Source organism: Coregonus clupeaformis, chromosome 33 (genome assembly GCF_020615455.1).
Source record: "Coregonus clupeaformis isolate EN_2021a chromosome 33, ASM2061545v1, whole genome shotgun sequence".
In the NCBI taxonomy this organism is placed as follows: Eukaryota; Metazoa; Chordata; class Actinopteri; order Salmoniformes; family Salmonidae; genus Coregonus; species Coregonus clupeaformis.
The window spans coordinates 39,499,360-39,523,260 of NC_059224.1; positions in this window are offsets into that span (position 1 = coordinate 39,499,360).

Below are 23,901 nucleotides of genomic sequence, written 5' to 3' on the forward strand. Positions count from 1 at the left end.
GTCACTCCGACGCCTGCTGGATGCCTAGCCAGCCCTCCCCCAATCGTAAGAGCTCCACCAAGAACGCCCCTAAGCTCTCCACCTTCGTGCCTTACCTGGAGAGTGAGGGGCAGGAGCACCTCATGGCCAACGGCAGCCCCAAGCCCCTGACAGAGGAGTGTGGGAGTGGCAGTGGCCGCTCCAAGGTGGCTAACATCCGCTTCCTGCCCTCTTACAGCAGTGCCTATTCCGGGGGCAGCAACTCCGGCAAAGACTGCAAGGAGATCCCCCTGAGCCAGGCAGCTGAGTACTACTCTGCCACCACCCCTACCAGCCAGTGCTCCAAGAGAGAGATTTACATGTGAGGGCAATGATGTGGCCCCCTTCCTGAGAAAAAGAATAACACCCCGCCACCTTCATCCTTACCTGTACACCCACTATAACTGACCCCATGCCCCCGAGCCTGCCCCCGAGCCTACCCCCTCACTGTTCCTGTGCTTAGCTGCTGTGCCGTCTGAGAAGTGCCATAGCAGCACCATTTCCCTATTTTTTATAACCACCTCCCACCATGTGAGGCTTTAGAATCCCCAAAACCTCCAAATAAATCAAGAGTAACATTTTGTCAACAACAAATTAATAATAAACTTGGAGAGTACAACAACTACCTTAAGAATGTAAACTACACTATCGGTTGGACATTGTGATAACTTAATGGGAGACTATTTAGCTACACTTAGAAAAAAAGGTGCTATCTAGAACCTAAACGGGTTCTTCGGCTGTCCCCATAGGATAACCCTTTGAAGAACCCTTTTTGGTTCAGGTAGAATCCTTTCGATTCCAGGTAGAACCATGTTGGGTTCCATGTAGAACCCTTTCCACAGAGGGTTCTACATGGAACCCAAAAGAGTTCTATCTAGAACCAAAAATTGTTCTCCTATAGGGATAGCCGAAGAACCCCTTTGGAAACATTTTTACTACGAATGTACTATTGCATGTTCAAGTTACATTTTTTTCCATTTTTTGGGACGATGGACAATGTTGCTCAGTTGGAACTGAGAAAACAATCAGGGGGTGGGGGGGGGGAGTCTTGTAAAATAAACACATGCTCTATTTGCAATCTATTTGAGGTGTTCTCTTGGTTTTTCGGTTTGTTTACTTTTTTTTAGAAGTGAGTGTCGGTCTGTCAACTCTGGGACCTCCAATTAGAAAAAGAAAAGTGTTGCTCCTACTCAAGAGGACACAATTGACAGAGCATTTGCCAATCTTTGCACAACATAAGACAAGTCCTCAACACATTCGTTCTCTACCTACCTACCTAAAGGCAAATGTTTCCGACTTGAACATTTTTCACAGAGCTGTAAATACAATGGACATGAGTTTGACTTTGAGCATTTTATAGATTTTTTTCCTTTGGTTGTAAAGACTTTAACAAAGAACTGTAGCTGTTGTATCATTGCGTCAAGATCTCACAGTGATGTGGAACCTTTGTTGGTTGGGTGTGGTATCCATGATGTACAGGGGGACAATACCAAATGTTACACTGGGCAGACATATAACCTGTGACATCACTGAACATGGGAAGCTGTAGTACAAATATGTGACTTTGTTTTTCTCATCTTTACCCTGAACTTAAATATTGAGACAAAAACATGAGCTAGCATGAAATGTTGGCTCAGGTGGATGTCACTGTCTTCTGCTGTGTGTTTTCAAGGCCTCGCCACCACAATCTCAACCTCCTGATTGAGGTCTCACTGAAAGATCATTTCACACCAGTATCCAGTTGGAGAGCAGGGGGAAAACGGCTTGCTAAGGTGTTTTGTTCCAAGGTGTGGTTACTCCATAACTCTAACTCCCATCTGTTGCATCTCTAGTTTCTAAGTTTGACAATTTAGTAGTCGTCTTAGAGAAAACTAATGACATTTAACACCTGCTGTTCCAAGGCAGCTCCCCACTGTAGCACAGATGTTAGAGAACTTCTGTGGGTGTGAGGTGAAGGCTGGTCCTGTGGTGAGACATTGGTAGGCGTGGTAGAGATAGGGAGGGTTCACGGCTCCATTATAGACTAGCACGCTAACCCCGCAAAGCAGAGGCATTGCTCTAATTGCGCTTGGAGGCACTGTTCATTAGCAGCAATAATTTCCAGATATCAAAACCAAGCAGTGTGTTCTGGTGGTTTAGAAGTTCATTTTGAGCTTCATATTAATAGCCGCTGACAGTAATGGGGATTTCACCTGTGGCAATGAGCATCAGCCATGACAAGACTAATGAAAACACGTTGTGGAAAAAAAAATAGGGTGTTAAAAAGTCCTCCAGACTGCTACCACGACAGCTCGAGCGCTTGCACAACATACAGAACTTATTAAAGAGACGTTGTGTTTGTTATGCCTACCTAGAATACAAACAGGTGGGGTAATTTAAGGGTCAGGACATCAAAACTAAGGTCACGAGGCCTGCTATGGAGTCCTAGTGGCCAAAACAAATGTTTTATGTGTATCTGATGTTCCTTGACAATAGACTGCATTTTTTAAAAATGCAATTCTAGTGTGCTTTGACTTAACGTTCACATTCTACAAGTTCATGGCTGACTTGATTGTGCGTGTGTGCATGTGCTAATGTACAGTACCAGTCAAATGTTTGGACACACCTAGTCATTCAAGGGTTTTTCTTTATTTGTACTATGTTCTACATTGTAAAATAATAGTGAAGACATCAAAACTATATATGGAATCATTTAGTAATCAAAGAATTGTTAAACAAATCAAAATATATATAATATTTTAGATTCTTCAAAGTAGCCACCCTTTGCCTTGATGGCACCTTTGCACACTCTTGGCATTCTCTCAACCAGCTTCACCTGGAATGCTTTTCCAACAGTCTTGAAGGAGTTCCCACATATGCTGAGCACTTGTTGGCTGCTTTTCCTTCACTCTGCTGTCCAACTCATCCCAAACCATCTCAATAGGGTTGAGGTCAGGTGATTGTGGAGGCCAGGTCATTTGATGCAGCACTTCTTCACGCTCTTTCTTGGTCAAATAGCCCTTACACAGCCTGGAGGTGTGTTGGGTCATTGTCCTGTTGAAAAACAAATGATAGTCCCACTAAGCGCAAACCAGATGGGATGGCGTATCGCTGCAGAATACTGTGGGAGTCATGCTGGTTAAGTGTGCCTTGAATTCTAAATAAATCACAGACAGTGTCACCAGCAAAGCACTCCCACACCATCACACATTCTCCTCCATGCTTCACGGTGGGCCCACACATGCGGAGGTCATCCGTTCACCTACTCTGCGTTTCACAAAGACACGGCGGTTGGAACCAAAAATCTCAAATTTGGACTCATCAGAACAAAGGACAGATTTCCACCATTCTAATGTCCATTGCTCGTGTTTCTTGGCCCAAGCAAGTATCGTCTTCTCATTGTTGTCCTTTAGTAGTGGTTTCTTTGCAGCAATTCGACCATGAAGGCCTGATTCAAGCAGTCTCCTCTGAACAGTTGTTGTTGAGATGTGTCTGTTACTTGAACTCTGTGAAGCATTTATTTGGGCTGCAATTTCTGAGGCTGGTAACTCTAATGAACTTATCCTCTGCAGCAGAGGTAACTCTAGGTCTTCCTTTCCTGTGGTGGTCCTCATGAGAACCAGTTTCATCATAGCGCTTGATGGTTTTTGCGACTTCACTTGAAGAAACTTTCAAAGTTCCTGATAATTTTCTGGATTGACTGACCTTCATGTCTTAAAGTAATTATTGACTGTTGTTTCTCTTTGCTTATTTGAGCTGTTCTTGCCATAATATGGACTTGGTCTTTTACCAAATAGGGCTATCTTCTTTATACCACCCCTACCTTGTCACAACACAACAATTGGCTCAAACGCATTAAGAAGGAAAGAAATTCCACAAATTAACTTTTAACAAGGCACACCTGGCAATTGCTTTCCAGGTGACTACCTAATGAAGCTGGTTGAGAGAATGCCAAGAGTGTGCAAAGCTGTCATGAAGGCAAAGGGTGGCTACTTTTAAGAATCTCAAATATAAATATATTTTGATTTGTTTAACACTTTTGTGGTTACTACATGATTCCATATGTGTCATTTCATAGTTTTGATGTCTTCACTATTATTCTACAATGTAGAAAATAGTAAAACTAAAGAAAAACCCTGGAATGAGTAGGTGTGTCCAAACTTTTTACTGGTACTGTACACCATGATTTAAATGTAACTAAAGGATTGATCATTGTAAAAAATTGATAATTTATATTTCTCAGTCATATCTATCTATCATGGTGACAATCAATCCCTGATCCTCTTGAAAAAGTGCATGTCTTTTATTCAAAGCCAGATGATAAAGGGATAGGCTACGATAGGAACGGTAGATGTCATTGAATCTGTTTGAAATCTTCAGTACCCTTTTTTCCAGTGTTCTACTGTCTTATGTCAAAATGGTTCTATATGTTACATTTACATTACTTAATGAATTAATACAATTTTCATCATGATCACTTATTCTAATGACCAGAAAGTAATGTTCAACCAAATCCTCCCAATGACTTCTCCTCCACAAGGAGACCCATACAAAGTCACAGAAGAATCTTGGGCCTCATGTACCTGCTCATTCAAGCATGTCTGTCTCTCGACTTTGATTTAATGTCCACCGGGATCCTTGTTTGATAATATATATATCAAAAACTGGTCCGCTATGAAGTCACTGGTTTTACCTGTGGTGTTCTTTCACAGCAAACAAGTCATTGTTTTTCCATGACAGGGCCTCTAGTTCCCTGTTGACCTCTCTTACTCACCCCTGGACTGCCCCATCTTATCTGATCAGGACCTCTAGCGCTGGAGGGATAGACTCTAAGCCCTCCTGAGCTCCATCTTCCAAGTTGACATAGCTGATACACAGAGGGCTGAGGTGGACAAGGGAGGAAGGGGGGGTCCTTGAACAGCAAAGTGGGAGGAACGGAGGAGATAGCGATGGGGTGAGAGTAAATGGTTTGTGGGTGCGAGGTCATGTAGCTCCAATTAAACCAGGCTCTTTGTGGTGGTGCGGACAAGCTGACCTTTGAGATGTGACACTATTTGATTTCCTTTAACCTTTGGGGCACGATGTGAACACGGTGAAATTTGAGAGGGGACGAGGAGAGGATGTGAGTGTGTGTGTTTGTGAAGGCATGTAGGGACTGTGTGTTTGTTTGTGTGTGTGTGCACACGACTGTACAGTATGTAGCACAATGTTTTTTTTGTTGTATTTGTGGCTTTAGAGGTGCTGCCTGCATACTGTGATAAGCTGGTCCCACATCAGCAGACTCTCACTCTCTCCCACGGGAATCACCTGGAGTTCATCCCTAGAGAGGAAAAGACTGTGTGTGTGTGTGTGTGTTTGTGTGTGTGTGTGTGTGTGTGTGTGTGTGTGTGTGTGTGTGTGTGTGTGTGTGTGTGTGTGTGTGTGTGTGTGTGCCATTCAACCATCACTCGGTGGCAGTGGGTGGGACTCAATGAGAAAGAGGACAGAGAAAGGTATGCAGGGAGAAATTGGCATACTAAATCTAAAGTGATTTACATTATTGTGAACAATAGTGCATACCCCAGTCCCCCGCCCAGTAATAGTAATGTTGCTAATGTACCGAACTACTGTAATGACAAATGTCCCTGTCTGATAGTGTACCGCTGACCACGCCCCTTGGTGTGAAACTGTTGAAACGATACAACCAGACTATTTCCCAGATATATGCAATTTAACCATTGAAGAGGTAGATAATGTTTTGACTTCCCTACCAAACAAAAAGACAAATGGATCTGATGGTGTCACTTACGAGACTTTATAGGCCACAAGGCCCCAGTCATCCCATGCCCTCATGCATATCTTCAATGCCTGTCTGATTAATGGAAAGGTACCTGACTCTTGGAAGGGTGGTCTTATCCACAGAATACCCAAAAAATATAATGTTCCAGATGATCGATCTAAATGGAGAGACATCTTCCTCTTGCCCTCTGTCTATAAAGTGTTCATGAAATGCTTGCTCACCCACATACCACCATGGTTTGTAGATACAGGCATTCTCTGTCATAAATAAAAGGCATACAGCATATAGACAGACAGGGCATGAATGATCAGGTTTTCTGCCTAAAAACTGGAATTGATTACTTCAAGAATTAATCCACAAAGTTTTCCACTGTGTTTTGGACTTTAGAGATGCCTTTGGTACTTTAGCACATAGTGTAATGATCAATGACTTGAGGAAATACAACTGCTTCAGCCTTATGTGGACATTATATCTGATGTGTACAAAGGCTATTTTCTTCAAGTTATTTGTGGGAAGCAGCTGACTGAGCCAATCCCACTCAGGGTTGGCATAAAAACTGTCTGCCCATGGAGTGCCGTTAACTTCATCCTAGCCATCAACCAGTGGTTGAAATGGCTATGCCAGTGTGACTAAGCCCATGTGTGGTCACTCAACCCAGTACAGGTGTATGCTGATGACGTTCAGATCTCCTCCAGAGAGGAGAATGTTATCAAATACATGCTCTCTCGCACAGATGACTTTTTGAAATGGTCTGGGCTGGAAGTGAAAGATATAACATGTGCAGTTATCTATGAAAGACGCAGCGGAGGTAACCGCTGGTACAAGTCTAAAACACAAATGAATAAACCAATAAGAGTTTACTCTCGTCACGAAATATATAGTTATCTTGGACATACGTTTAATGTTGCTGGCGAGTGAGGGGAACAACTTGAGGAGCTCGTCCCATGAGTATTCAACCAGGCTTGATATGATTGACATTTCCCATCTGCCTGTGGTCATGAAGCTAGAAGCTGTGAGAGAGGTGGCCCTAGCAAAGATTCAACATCTGATTATAAAAGTGCATATCCCACAGAAGGTTCTGAGGGAAATGAATAACAAAACTATTCAAGTGGTGAGAAAGTGGATTAAACACACACCACACGTGACGTTGTCTTCCTGAGCCAAAGAGAGGGGGGTTTAGGTGTCCCGAATATTGAGTGGATTTACACTGCTACTAGACTGACCTGTTGAACATGCTCAACAGTGACGATGTGACAGTTAAGGAGTTAGCCAGAGCCTCCCTCCTTCTGGACCTACGGAGGAGAAAGGTTCCACTGGCCAGGGACACTGAGGACAACTTCCTGGGCTTCAGGAGGAAGGCCAATGGAAAATTTGGACACTCGTGCTGTGGGCTTTGGAGTCTGGTCAGACTGGCCGGACCTCAACGACCTATGAAACCGAACTGGAGTGGAGCTCAGGTGGACACGGACTGATATGCAAACTGAGCCAGTGACTGCCTCTGATGCAGTTGTGGCAAATTGCGGTGTTGTTGTGGAGGCTTTTATCACCCATGATGGAACATCTCATCCTACATCCAGGACCACACTATCAGATGGATGCAGCTACTGAAACACTGGACTGGCCTGAGGCTGCAGGGGAAACTCGCTGCTCTGGACTGTGCTGACCACTCTGTCTCCCATTCCATGTACTAGAATGCTGCCATTGGCGAGGACATTCTCACCTTTACTGTTAAGGCGAGGCTGTAGGTTCTACCAACCAACTATAATGTAGCACTCTGGTACCCTGCAAACCATGACCCATTTTGTATTCTACATGAGTCAAATGTAATGGAGTCCATTGCCCATGTTGTGAATGGCTGCTGTTCATACAAGGATTTGTACATTGCTAGACATGACCGCCTTGTTGACCTGATAGCTAGCGAGGTGAGACAAGTGGTCTCACCAACAGCACAAATGCATAAACATTCTTGTGTTTTCCTGTGTGCCAAATACGCCAGACATTGTTATTGTGGGGGGAGGCCAGCGAGAGGTGCTCATTTTGGAAGTGGGCTGCTCAATTCATGGCTACATGAAGCAGGCCTTTGCAGAGAAGCTGTTTAAAGACCAGCCCCTTGTTGCATGCTTAGACAGCTGTCGCTCAATTATGTCATAGATTATAGCCTAATTGTTGGATATATACAGTGCATTCGGAAAGTATTCAGACTCCTTCCATTTTTCACATTTTGTTATGTTACAGCCTTATTCTAAACTGGATTATATAATACATTTCCCTCATCAATCTACACACAATACCCCATAATGACAAAGAAAAAAGACGTTTGGAACAACCAAGACTCTTCCTAGAGCTGGCCGCCCGGCCAAACTGAGCAATCGGGAGAGAAGGGCATAGGTCAGGGAGGTGACCAAGAATCCGATGGTCACTCTGACAGAGCTCCAGAGTTCCTCTGTGTAGATGGGAGAACAAAAGGCACCAAAAGGACTCTCATACCATGAGAAACAAGATTCTCTGGTCTGATGAACACAAGATTGAACTCTTTGGCCTGAATGCCAAGTGTCACGTCTGGAGGAAACCTGGCACCATTCCTACGGTGAAGCATGGTGGTGGTTCATCATGCTGTGGGAATATTTTTCAACGGCAGGGACTGGGAGACTAGTCAGGATCGAGGGAAAGATGAATGGAGCAAAGTACAGAGAGAGATCCTTGATGAAAACCTGCTCCAGAGCGCTCAGTATCTCAGACTGGGGCGAAGGTTCACATTCCAACAGGACAACGACCCTAAGCACACAGCCAAGACAACGCAGGAGTGGCTTGGGGACAAGTGTCTGAATGTCCTTGAGTGGCCCAGCCAGAGCCCGGACTTGAACCCGATCTAACATCTCTGGAGAGACCTGAAAATAGCTGTACAGCGACGCTCTCCATCCAACCTGACAGAGTTTGAGAGGATCTGCAGAGAAGGATGGGAGAAACTCCCCAAATACAGGTGTGCCAAGCTTGTAGCGTCATACCCAAGAAGAATCAAGTCTGTAATTGCTGTTAAAGGTGTTTCAAGAAAGTACTGAGTAAAGGGTCTGAATACTTATCTAAATGTGATATTTCGGTTTGTTAAATTTTCTGAAAACCTGTGTTCGCTTTGTCATTATGGGGTATTGTGTGTAGATTGATGAGAAAAAAAGCAATTTATTCCATTTTAGAATAAGGCTGTAACGTAACAAAATGTGAAAAAAGTCAAGGGGTCTGAATACTTTCCGAATACACTGTACATTGAGTACAGCAAACATTAGGAACACTTTCACACAGCCTCAATTCGCAGGGCATGGACACAAGTTGTCAAAAGAGTTCCACAGGCCCAAGTTGACTCCAATGCTTACCACACTTGTGTTAAGTTGGCTGGAATTCCTTTGTGTGGTTGACAATTCTTGATACACACAGGAAACTGTTGAGTGTAAAAAACCCAGCAGAATTGCAGTTCTTGACACAAACCGGTACGCCTGGCCCGTACTACAATACTCTGTTCAAAGGCACTTAAATATTTTGTCTTGTCCATTCACCCTCTGAATGGCACACACACACAATCCATGTCTCAATTGTGTCACGGCTTAAAAATCCTTCTTTAGCCTGTCTCCTCCCCTTCATCTACACTGATTGAAGTGAATTTGACAAGTGACATCAATAAGGGATCATAGCTTTCACCTGGATTCACCTGGTCAGTGTATGACATGGAAAGAACAGGTGTTCTTGATGTTTTGTATACTCAGTGTATATAAAGGAAACATGCTTGTGATGCCTTGTTTCTTTGTGCAGTTGTAAGTACATGCAAGTGTTTTTTTATTTTTTTTGTTTTTTTTTTACAAGAAGGCATTGTCAAATTTAATGACAAGTTTAAATTGTAAGATATTTTTCAGATTAGGGTATGCTAGGGTGTGAGTGGTCAGGGTATTGTAGAGATAGTGAGGATGCTGATGCTGTCTAAAACCCCTTCTGTAACTACTCACTGGAATTAAGGCTTTTTACTTTGTTGAATTTCCTTTCAATTTTGTTTATTGCAAGACATTGGCTTTGAGGAAATCGGGTTGTATGTTCATTTTAGCCTCATTTGATTTATTATGTTATGATCAGTACCCGCATGTTTGAAAAATAAATGTGGTCTTCTTTTTCTGAGCACATCAAAGAAACAATATCTTGTAATTATCCTTATAGTTTTACACTAAATTACATTCAGTAAAAAAAATGTATCCGTCTTTATTGCCATTCCGTTTGCATTAGTCTGGATATAACTTCCTATTTTACAGTTTTAGTCAGTGTCTGACTCACAATCTTAAAACTTATTTCTTAAGAGTTTTCTAATAGTATATTCCACTTCAGGAAATTGGCTTATGAGTCGAGTTGCTGCTGTGCCCTAAAGCAAGACACCCAATCACATTGTTACAATACCAGTTCCAAGTGTGAAGACAAGTTATTTTAAAAAATACTTCATATTATTTTTTTATATTTCACTTGGGGTATTGTGCTTAGAATATTTCTGCAACGAGGTCATGAAAATGGAATTGGAATTAACACAAATTAATACATTCACATCATTACCACACATTTTATTCAAAGCAATTTAAAACATGTAGAATCATAATATAACATCTAATTAAAGATCATGTAGATTTGGTCATAGTGGAGGATGTATGTTTTACAGTGGACAATGCATGGCACTTGTTCAGTTGCTTTTCCTCATTGACATTTGCATACAGTACCCCTCTCTCCCCTATGTTAACATTGCCAAAGCAAGTGAAGTAGATAGTAAACAAAAGTGAAATAAACAGTAAATATTAACAGCAAACATTACACTCACAAATGTTCCAAAAGAATAAAGACATTTCAAATGTCATGTTATGTATATATACAGTGTTGTAATAATGTGCAAATAGTCAAAGTACAAATGGGAAAATAAATAAACATAAATATGGGTTGTATTTACAATGGTGTTTGTTCTTCACTGGCTGCTGTCGTATCTGATGAGTGGTGGCCATTATTGCTGTCAACAAAGAGTCCGTTCAAGCTGCATCGTGTTAGAGGCTTTTATTAAAATCACTAGGTTACAGCATAAGTACAGACCCTCGGTGTCCGGAGAGCGGCTCCTCAGATTGCCATGGCCGCTCTGCCCTTTCTGTAGTCTAGCCCCTATTTATAGACAATGCAAAAAGATGGGTGGCTCCCTCTTCTGGCCAATCACCAGTCTCCCCTGGGGCGTCACCCTCCAAACGCTACATTTGAACTAAGATCATAAAACAACATTCTTTGTTCCTCCAAAACATTTAACAAAGACATAATCTTCAGATACGATATTCCCCCCTTCGAGACGAACAGTCTCGAAAACAAACAGAATAGGATTATGACTAGTAACAATTTATCTTATTGAGTAGGTTTAACATTAAACCAAAAACATTCTCCTCTAGAGTGTAAATACCTTTCTATGAAATAACTGTTTATGAAGTGTGAATACATTACTATGAAATATGAACAAATCTCTATGGAGTGTAAGAGCGAAAAACTGTCCGGCAACCTTCCATCCATATCAATCAAGACAGTAAAATTCTCTCACGGTCCCTCTGCCCCAGGCAACCACCTTCGGTACTCCAGATAACCTCATAAACCATGTAAATGCATTTGAAACTATGATGCAATTAAATACACATGTAAGCCCCTGCAAACAAAATCCTATCCAATAAATATCCACTTGTAAGGCTGGTCAACCCATTGGACCGTACAGTGGAACTCTCCCTGCCTAATTCCCTCTGTCCCTAAGCATTCACGAAATAAACAAAAACATCTAAGATCCTCACATGTATTCAATAACATCAAACATCATTCTACAAAAATTAATCCCTAAGAATATGACACAATTATGTATTACACATGTCTATATTTCATTGCAGACACTGGAATGTAGTCCACTACACTTCATCTCCCTGTAGTCTCCTCTTCCAATGGACTTGTTGATGATGGAATCGGCCACACCCTCCTTGTTTCATCTCCTCCAGTCATATTGTCCCTCTTTTGAGTATTTCAATCTCCACATGTTCCCCCAAATGCTTCTGGAAGAAAAGAAAAAACCCAACAGTATCTTTTGCAAAACAAACACTTTCAAATTGAACATCAATATCAACTAAGAATATAGAAATGATATATAAATGATGTATGAATCACATAAACCTATTCCCCCCTTTGATTCATAAATCATACCAACATCACCCTAATATTGAGAAAAAAAAATAAATAAATTGAAAAATCATAAAATAATCAGAAATGATATTTATCCATTCTGTTCCACTGGTCCATTTTCATCCAGATCAGGAACAGTCAACACCGGCATCTGAGTGTTGTCTCCAGGCATCACTTTCCAACCTATCTCAATATCATAGCTTTCTCAAAGGTCAGTAACATATTACAAACATCACAAACAGTGTTATCAAAGCTGCCATTAAATGTAACCCATTACTGCCCCTACTGGCCTAATTGATCTTGCAACCAAATCCTTTCAGATCTCCCAAACGCATCCCTTATAATGCATATATAACCCTAGTGATAATATCTGAACTATCTGGACTCAAAGTATCTACTATTATCAATATGATCTTCCCAAATGTTACACCATACCATGGAAAAAGTCCCCCCTTCTCCCTTAGATTCATCCTTCAATGATAGACTTGAAGACTATGACATGTCGCCATGTCACCCTTTTAACCCTAGATTTAGCTGTGTCCAGTGCTATCCCTCTTATAATGGTAAAAACCTCATATGGAAGCTTCAATGTTGACATGTAACAACATCCTGTCTATCCATACTGTAAGAATATATACTTTATCACCACAAACCCTCAAAATATCTCTAAAATTCCCCATAGTCACATTGTCAGGCAAAAGCTAATCTTTTAACCATCAAAGTCCTGCTGTTCCTACTACCTGGTACATAAAAAGTTACATCATATTTATCCTCTCTAACCTTTTGTCCGTGCTTATCCAAAGTCATCATATAACATCACAATCTGATATTCCCATAAACATACCCCTTACCATATGTTTTATTAGAACAAAAACAACTTTTAACCCTCAATGGTTACACCTCAAATGCTCCAGTTACGCTGTTACCTGATTTTTCTTTACCATCCAATAAATGCACACAAGTTAATTCACTTAACCTAATAACACTTAAACCCTAGGCTTAAACAAATGTTTTGACCACGACATTATTTTATCGGTTACTGATTATTGTTGCTGATACCACAGTCATGACAAAGCATAAGATTGACACATATTTGATAGAGGTCGAACGACCGTCTCTACCATGTTTGGTGGAATTCTCACCAGACATGGACCCTCAAGATTCCTCACTGATCTTACAGCATGAGCTGCTGGAACCTGCCCATCTATCTCTAATCTTCACAACAGAAGAATCAAACCACTCCCTTCAGTTTCTCTCTTCCCTAACGAGCGGTACTGCAGATACCTCTCCTTGTCTGTCATTAAAATCAAAGACCTCATCCTGTCCTCCATGATAGTATCCTTCACTATTCTCTCTACTACTCTCTGTTCTCCTATTTTAACCCTATTCGTACTATCATTGACAGCACTCTCCATCCGTAACATAAACCCTGAGTCCTTCTTGCGACCCCCTTTAATTTCAGAAAAGTTGTTGTCGATGTCATACTCCCTACATTTGCTAATGCCATCGTATCACTAATCCCTTCCAAAGTTACCATTAAAGTAGTTGACTTAGTTGCTGTATCAACCCTAATTACTTCTAGTGCAAAAGTTCCCATTATCCTCTGTGTATTATCTACTGTTGGAGTGACTACTGTAATTACATTGGTTGTATTCGCTTGTACTTCCATCTATCACCACTAGTGTCACTTTTTCCCAAATCTCAGTCCTTTCTCTAATCCCTGATTTTCAAACTTTTGATTACACAAACAATACACCTATAATTACCTTGATCTTCCTACTCTAAAGTGTCATTCACCATTGTTCTCTCTCTTACTACTAACTTTGAAACTTAGCTTACTGTCTTAAGAGTTCCTTCAACCTAGTCCTCCTAACTTATTTTAATCTAATGTTTTCCTCTCCTAACCTTTAAAAACCTTTTCCACTGATTTATTCACAAAATCCCTTTACCACCAAATTTTTTGAATATGTGATTGGGAAAGTTCCCCACCTGCTTCTGACTCATTACACACAGACTTGGCAAAACGACTAAACACCCTTTTAGCCTAGCCTGAAATCTCTTGGTGTAAGAATTTAACCCAGAATAAACAATGCATCTCTTTCCAATACTGCAATAACAGTATTTTCTAATATTAGTATCTTAAGAGTAATTAACTGTTTTACTACCTCAAATCCCTATCATAATTAGTTATCAATTTTACATAGTGAGATGTTTAACCTCTTTAGGCTAAACACAGATAAGTTTTTCCACTATTCACCATCACTTCTAATGCTCGGTTTTTACTTCAATTGTTAGCTATTTTCTCTTCTTCTCTAATCGATGCTCTCAGCTGGCACCCCCCCTCCGAATCTTCTAGGCACTCTAGAATCTTTAGGGTTCACCTGGAGAACAGGTGATCTTGAATTGCCCCGGTATCCTAAAAATGTTCTCTGTTCTTCCTCCTGACTTGTTGCACTCAAGTACCCAATCTGTCCATAATTATAACAGTCTTCTGAAAGTTGCTGGAAGTGTAGCTGAAATCTTCCTCCTCCTATTTCTTCTCGTCCTCTTCCTCTCCAATTCTGTGTCTGTCCAGAAATTGGCTGTGGATATGAATCAACTGGTGCCGCCCTTGGTGGCTGATACAATTGCATTTGATATTGTTCAGTTGAAGCTGTAACAGTGATTGTTGATTTGGTTCATTCTGATTCCTCATAACCAAAACGTATCTTCTCCACCAATTGTATGATTGAGTTTTCTCAGAGCTTCTTCGTCCTGTTCTTTCTTCTTCTCCAATTCTTGGGATCCTTTTCTCAGCAGTTTCTCCTCTTCTGTATCTTCAGCTGTGTTACTTCTTCTAAACTATTTGCTTTATCCAGGCATGATAAACATCGGTCTATATCTCCTTCTATTTCTTCTTTGCCAGTCATTGTAGGATAACATCCTCTTGAACATAAAGCACCTTTAATCTCCCTCTTTTCTTCCAGACATCTCATTTTCTTCTTCATCGTCGTTTCTGCTTGTCCTTTATCTATTATTCGTTCATCTTCATCTCTGATGCAACAATCACCCTCCTGGATGATCACTGAAAGCTTCCTTCTCATAAGGTGGGTGTCTTTTTGCTGAATCCGTATGTGAGAAAGGTGTACTAACTTCTGCCATTAGTTTCTCCTAACACTACTTTAGTTAAAGAATTACTATTTTTTTCCCCTATATCAACCCTTTTATATTCCCTTATTGTGAACTATCTTATTTTAGACTGTATAGCCTATGGCTTCCCCCCTTAAATTATTTTTTAAATAAATCAATTAAAAATCATGAATAATTAAAACCAATTTGTATTCCTATATCACTAAGTTATCAATTAGTGTTGGCTATCTTACCACAACCCATCAAATGTAAGTAAATGTAACCATAAACTCCATTGTTTAATATGCACCCAAGTAAATGTAAGTTAGTCAACTTCAAAGCAATCCCAAAAACAAAGCCTCTAACCCTATCATTACTACAATTCCCATAAACCCCCTTGCTCTATAGGCACCTAATTATCTTAAATTTACAGAATAATGTCAGTCCTTGATTCCCAACACAACTGTAATTAACCCTAAGTCATGCACATAGCCTCCGAAATGCAATTTTTAATGAAATAGTATTTGCCAAGCCTATGTAAAATTGTCATAACATCACATACAGTGGGGGAAAAAAGTATTTAGTCAGCCACCAATTGTGCAAGTTCTCCCACTTAAAAAGATGAGAGAGGCCTGTAATTTTCATCATAGGTACACGTCAACTATGACAGACAAATTGAGAAAAAAAAATCCAGAAAATCCCATTGTAGGATTTTTAATGAATTTATTTGCAAATTATGGTGGAAAATAAGTATTTGGTCACCTACAAACAAGCAAGATTTCTGGCTCTCACAGACCTGTAACTTCTTCTTTAAGAGGCTCCTCTGTCCTCCACTCGTTACCTGTATTAATGGCACCTGTTTGAACTTGTTATCAGTATAAAAGACACCTGTCCACAACCTCAAACAGTCACACTCCAAACTCCACAATGGCCAAGACCAAAGAGCTGTCAAAGGACACCAAAAACAAAATTGTAGACCTGCACCAGGCTGGGAAGACTGAATCTGCAATAGGTAAGCAGCTTGGTTTGAAGAAATCAACTGTGGGAGCAATTATTAGGAAATGGAAGACATACAAGACCACTGATAATCTCCCTCGATCTGGGGCTCCACGCAAGATCTCACCCCGTGGGGTCAAAATGATCACAAGAACGGTGAGCAAAAATCCCAGAACCACACGGGGGACCTAGTGAATGACCTGCAGAGAGCTGGGACCAAAGTAACAAAGCCTACCATCAGTAACACACTACGCCGCCAGGGACTCAAATCCTGCAGTGCCAGACGTGTCCCCCCTGCTTAAGCCAGTACATGTCCAGGCCCGTCTGAAGTGCATTTGGATGATCCAGAAGAGGATTGGGAGAATGTCATATGGTCAGATGAAACCAAAATATAACTTTTTGGTAAAAACTCAACTCGTCATGTCTGGAGGACAAAGAATGCTGAGTTGCATCCAAAGAACACCATACCTACTGTGAAGCATGGGGTTGGAAACATCATGCTTTGGGGCTGTTTTTCTGCAAAGGGACCAGGACGACTGATCCGTGTAAAGGAAAGAATGAATGGGGCCATGCATCGTGAGATTTTGAGTGAACACCTCCTTCATTCAGCAAGGGCATTGAAGATGAAACGTGGCTGGGTCTTTCAGCATGACAATGATCCCAAACACACCGCCCGGGCAACGAAGGAGTGGCTTCGTAAGAAGCATTTCAAGGTCCTGGAGTGGCCTAGCCAGTCTCCAGATCTCAACCCCATAGAAAATCTTTGGAGGGAGTTGAAAGTCTGTGTTGCCCTAGCGACAGCCCCAAAACATCACTGCTCTAGAGGAGATCTGCATGGAGGAATGGGCCAAAATACCAGCAACAGTGTGTGAAAACCTTGTGAAGACTTACAGAAAACGTTTGACCTGTGTCATTGCCAACAAAGGGTATATAACAAAGTATTGAGAAACTTTTGTTATTGACCAAATACTTATTTTCCACCATCATATGCCAATAAATTCATAAAAAATCCTACAATGTGATTTTCTGGATTTTTTTTTCTCATTTTGTCTGTCATAGTTGACGTGTACCTATGATGAAAATTACAGGCCTCTCTCATCTTTTTAAGTGGGAGAACTTGCACAATTGGTGGCTGACTAAATACTTTTTTTCCCCACTGTATCTTGTAACAGTCTCAAAACCTTTTTTTTTTTTGACTTGATCCTCGGCCGCGTCACGTGATCACTTCCTGTATCTCCTCGCTCCCCCTCTCTCCTGTCTCTCATGACAAGGGACAAAGACACAGAAACAGCTTTTAGTAGTTAATGCAATCACTGAGTATTTCCAACCATTCAATATTCGTTCGTTCTACATTATTCACTCTAAGACTAAACTCAGAACTAAATAGATCGCTCAAAAACATTTTTATTTTATTTTAATCCGTCATTTAATTATTTAATTCAATTTATTATAATCCGTTACCATATATCTAATTTATAAATTCACTACATCTCAACAAATAGTTTAATGTTCAAACCCCAGCCGCTTTAAACTACAAGATTCGTGTTAAAATCTCTCCTCTTTGTTCCCACGTCTGTGTCTCCCTGTCTCCCCCTGCAGTGTAACAGATGTGTTGTTTAGTAAAATCCCACGCATGCGCGATACATTCTATGATACGATTCCCCGTGGAAGGTAGATTCTCTACTCCCTCCCCAAACAGACAGAATAACAGTCCCGCTTTACCTACGTTTTCCCCCTCCTAGTCAAACAACATTTAACAGCGCTCACAAAACATATAACCTGACTTACAGACAGAGACAAGTTTAAGAGACTTTAATCCATCGCAATGGCGTCTCTAAGGATACGTTAGCATGTAGCACGCAACACAATTAGCATTTAGCATTAGCATTAGCATTAGCCTTAGGTACACTGTGACACAAAACACATTTAGCATTCAGCATTAGCCTTAGCCACGAGGTAACTGCGGCCTATTACACAAAGACATATCCTGCACTGCCCTTATTCCCTTTAAACATAAATTTCTCATTGCCTATCGTTACCAATGGAATATAAATGTCTCATTGCCAACCGTTACCAATGGAATATAAATTTCTCCTACCGTTTTTGTTGCCGTGATTTAATGACATTACACCGAGAAATTAAACCCAATCAGACATCCCGTCGGACGAAAGTCAAATCATAATCACAATCAGATAAATCCCACCAAATCGAGTTCTTCCTTTAAAAAAAAAAACACCGTCTGCCCATGCTATCGTTCAAACGGATTTGCCAGCCCATTATCTAAAATGGCCCCCCATGGAGGTCTTAAAGCGGTACAGTGCCCTAAAGATGAATGCGCATATCTGCCTTAAATTGTACACTTTCAATACTTAAATCCTACCGTTTAATGCTCTAAATTTCTCATTGCCACCCGTTACCAATGGAATATATTTTAACAGACTCTAGTCAACAGCAATAACGCCACCCGAGGCAAGGTCGGAATGGTACATCTCTCCAGTGTACACAAGTCGTATCCAATCTAACAAACTCCGAAGCGGTAAGAAAAACTCACCCTTGTTTGGCCATGCTTCAAAGCGAGTTAGCTTGGCGGTTGACTGAAACAAAGAAGAGGCGCAGACCAGCCCCACGTTGGGCGCCATTATGTCGTATCTGATGAGTGGTGGCCATTATTGCTGTCAACAAAGAGTCCGTTCAAGCTGCATCGTGTTAGAGGCTTTTATTAAAATCACTAGGTTACAGCATAAGTACAGACCCTCGGTGTCCGGAGAACGGCTCCTCAGATTGCCATGGCCGCTCTGCCCTTTCTGTAGTCTAGCCCCTATTTATAGACAATGCAAAAAGATGGGTGGCTCCCTCTTCTGGCCAATCACCAGTCTCCCCTGGGGCGTCACCCTCCAAACGCTACATTTGAACTAAGATCATAAAACAACATTCTTTGTTCCTCCAAAACATTTAACAAAGACATAATCTTCAGATACGATACTGCCCTTTTCTTGTGGCAACAGGTCACAAATCTTGCTGCTGTGATGGCACACTGTGGTTATTCACTCAGTAGATAAGGGTGTTTATCAAAATTGGTTTGTTTTCAAATTATTTGTGGATCTCTGTAATCTGAGGGAAATATGTGTCTCTAATACGGTCATACATTTGGCAGGAAGTTATGAAGTGCAGCTCAGTTTCCACCTCATTTTGTGGGCAGTGTGCACATAGTGCACATAGCCTGTCTTCTCTTGAGAGCCAGGACTGCCTACGGTGGCCTTTCTCAATAGCAAGGCTATGCTCACTGAGTCTATACATAGTCAGGTATTCTGCCACTGTGTACTCTCTGTTTAGGGCCAAATAGCATTCTAGTTTGCTCAGTTTTTTTGTTAATTCTTTCCAATGTGTCAAGTAATTCTATTTTTGTTTACTCATGATTTTGTTGGGTCTAATTGTGTTGTTGTTGTTGTCCTGGGGCTCTGTGGGGTCTGTTTGTGTTTGTGAACAGAGCCCCAGGACCAGCTTACTTAGGGGACTCCTCTCCAAGTTCATCTCTCTGTAGGTGATGGCTTTGTTATGGAAGGTTTGGGAATCTCTTCCTTTTAAGAGGTTATAGAATTTAACGGCTCTTTTCTGTATTTTGATCTCTCTCACTCTCTCTCTCTCACTCTCTCTCTCTCTCGCTCTCTCACTCTCTCGCTCTCTCTCTCTTTTAATCTGGACATCGCTGGTTCATCGGTGCTCTACTGGAGGGAGACAGAAAGAGAAAGTGAAAGAGAGAGAGAGAGAGAGAGAGAGAGAGGGCCGGGGTAAGATCTCTCTCCTTGGGCCTCTGGAGTACAGAGCTTTATGCAGGGTTAAAGCAGCAGCCATCTGAATGGTAAATATTGGCTCTGGGAAGGAAGAGAGTAAATTAACTGTCTAATGACAGGGTTTGAAATAAAGCTTCACTTGAGGTCCTGCAGAGCAGTTTTGCACTGACAGCAACTGAGTTCTTGATAGAGTGGGGAAGGAGTAGTGGTGTCGGTTGTGAAAAGCAGGGAAAGAGCGGTCTGGCTTGTGCAATTGGCTTTACCCATACTGAGAGATACTGTAGATAGGAAGAGTGATGTGTTGTTGGAGGGTGGTCACCAGTGGAGGCTGCTGAGGGGAGGACGGCTCAAAATAATGGCTGGAATGGAGTGAATGGAATGGTATCAAACACATTCATGTGTCTGATACCATTCCATTCACTCCATTCCAGCTATTACACTATATTCCAGCCATTATTATGAGCCGTCCTCCCCTCAGCAACCTCCACTGGTGGTCAGGTGCTGTAGTGAGCGAGGTAGAGTGTACTTAGAGGGAGACTCAGACTCAGGTCACTAAAGGGCTTAGGAAATGTACGCATTTCCTACACATGCCTTTCCTATGCACTTCTCAGTGTATTTTTTGTTATTCAAACGTACCTTATTCAGTCGTTTTGTTCTGCAGGTGTGGCTACAGTGCCTTGCAAAAGTATGCATCCCCCTTGGTGTTTTTCCTAATGCATTACAACCTGTAATTTAAATAGATTTTTATTTGCTTTTCATGTAATGGACATACACAAAATATTTAAAATTGGTGAAGTGTAATGAAAAAAATTACTTGTTTCAAAAAATTCTAAAAAATAAATAACGGAAAAGTGATGCGTGCATATCTATTCACCCCCTTTGCTATGAAGCCCCTAAAAAAGATCTGGTGCAACCAATTACCTTCAGAAGTCACATAATTAATTAGATTGCACACAGGTGACTTTATTTAAGTGTCACATGATCTGTCTCATGATCTCAGTATATATATCCTCTGTAGCTCAACTGGTAGAGCATGGCGCTTGTAATGCCAAGGTAGTGGGTTCGATCCCCGGGACCACCCATACACAAAAATGTATGCACACATGACTGTAAGTCGCTTTGGATAAAAGCGTCTGCTAAATGGCATATTATATTATATTATATATTATTATTATATATGATTGTTCTGAAAGGCCCCAGAGTCTGCAGCACCACTAAGCAAGGGGCACCACCAAGCAAGCGGCACCATGAAGACCAAGGAGCTCTCCAAACAGGTCAAGGACAAAGTTGTGGAGAAGTACAGATCAGGCTTGGGTTATAAAAAAATATCTGAAACTTTGAACATCCCACGGAGCACCATTAAATCCTTTATAAAAAATTTGAACGAATATGGCACCACAAAAACCGGCCAAGAGAGGGCCGCCCACCAAAACTCACGGACCAGGCAAGGAGGGCATTAATCAGAGAGGCAACAAAGAGACGAAAGATAACCCTGAAGGAGCTGCAAAGCTCCAGAGCGGAGATTGGAGTATCTGTCCATAGGACCACTTTAAGCCGTACACTCCACAGAGCTGGGCTTTACAGAAGAGGGGCCAGAAAAAAGCCATTGCTTAAAAAAAAAAAGCAAATACGTTTGGTGTTCGCCAAAAGCCATGTGGGAGACTCCCCAAACATATGGAAGAAGGTACTCTGATCAGATGAGACTAAAATTGAGCTTTTTGGCCATCAAGGAAAACGATATGTCTGGCGCAAACCCAACACCTCTCATCACCCGAAAACACCATCCCCACAGTGAAACATGGTGGTGGCAGCATCATGCTGTGGGGATGTTTTCACCAGCAGGGACTGGAAAACTGCTCAGAATTGAAGGAATGATGGATGGCGCTAAAAACAGGGAAATTCTTGAGAGAAACCTGTTTCAGTCTTCCAGAGATTTGAGACTGCGACGGAGGTTCACCTTCCAGCAGGACAATGACCCTAAGCATACTGCTAAAGCAACACTTGAGTGGTTTGAGGGGAAATGTCTTGGAATGGCCTAGTCAAAGCCCAGACCTCAATCAAATTGAGAATCTGTGAAATGACTTAAAGATCGCTCTACACCAGCGGAACCCATCCAACTTGAAGGAGCTGGAGCAGTTTTGCCTTCAAGATTGGGCAAAAATCCCAGTGGCTAGATGTGCCAAGCTTATAGAGACATACCCCAAGAAACCTGCATCTGTAATTGCTGCAAAAGGTGGCTCTACAAAGTATTGACTTTGGCAGGGGGGTTTAATAGTTATGCACGCTCAAGTTTTCTGTTTTTTTTGTCTTATTTCTTGGTTGCTTCACAAGAAAAAGTATTTTGCATCTTCAAAGTGGTTGTCATGTTGTGTAAATCAAATGATACAAACCCCCCCAAAAATCAATTTTAATTTCAGGTTGTAAGGCAACAAAATAGGAAAAATGCCAAGGGGGTGAATACTTTCACAAGCCACTGTACCTTGCACGCTCTGAATAAATTGAATTCAACCGCTGAAAATCTTCCCACTTGCTGGCCAACAGATTTTCTTGAGGAGTTTAAATATATGCATATTTGTCTCTGTTTCAGCACCAATTAATGAGCCTACATGTATTTTTTTTTATATTATCAACTGTTACTAATGATCCTCAACAACAAAAACACGGCAGTGATGGTGTTTACAGAGGAAGCAAATGAAGGTAAACGATGAAAAAATGTAATTAAATGGAATGATAATGTAGGCTATAACAACTGAATGGAACTAACAGTAAATTGGTAGTTGAATATGTGTTTTTATTAGGCCTACTTACGGTTGATACTGATAGTGGCTAATATTTAACATGATAGAAATAGGAAACAGAGAAAGTCGGGGTAACCTATAATTAAGACATTCGAGAGTGCCCATCCCTGCAAGGTAAATGGCTGTACAATTTAAATTCTGCATAAATGGCACAGCATTTTCATAAACCTTACTAGGGGGAGTTGATATGTTGATATGTTTCAGTTTGCTGTCATATGACTGGTTTCAAATTTGTCTCCAGCGATTGTAAGGTAAAATATATCTAAAACAAGCTTTAAATGAATATTTACAATTCCCTTATCCAGACTAATTACTCATTTACCCAGCTTTTATCAATAGCTCTTATCAAGTTGTAAATATACAGTAGCCACAAATGATATATATAAGTGGGGAAAAAAGTATTTAGTCAGCCACCAATTGTGCAAGTTCTCCCACTTAAAAAGATGAGAGAGGCCAGTAATTGTCATCATAGATACACGTCAACTATGACAGACAAAATGAGGAAAAAAAATCCAGAAAATCACATTGTAGGATTTTTAATGAATGTATTTGCAAATGATGGTGGAAAATAAGTATTTGGTCAATAACAAAAGTTTCTCAATACTTTGTTATATACCCTTTGTTGGCAATGACACAGGTCAAACGTTTTCTGTAAGTCTTCACAAGGTTTTCACACACTGTTGCTGGTATTTTGGCCCATTCCTCCATGCAGATCTCCTCTAGAGCAGTGATGTTTTGGGGCTGTCGCTGGGCAACACGGACTTTCAACTCCCTCCAAAGATTTTCTATGGGGTTGAGAACTGGAGACTGGCTAGGCCACTCCAGGACCTTGAAATGCTTCTTACGAAGCCACTCCTTCGTTGCCCGGGCGGTGTGTTTGGGATCATTGTCATGCTGAAAGACCCAGCCACGTTTCACCTTCAATGCCCTTGCTGATGGAAGGAGGTTTTCACTCAAAATCTCAAGATACATGGCCCCATTCATTCTTTCCTTTACACGGATCAGTCGTCCTGGTCCCTTTGCAGAAAAACAGCCCCGAAGCATGATGTTTCCACCCCCATGCTTCACAGTAGGTATGGTGTTCTTTGGATGCAACTCAGCATTCTTTGTCCTCCAAACACGACGAGTTGAGTTTTTACCAAAAAGGTCTATTTTGGTTTCATCTGACCATATGACATTCTCCCAATCCTCTTCTGGATCATTCAAATGCACTCTAGCAAAC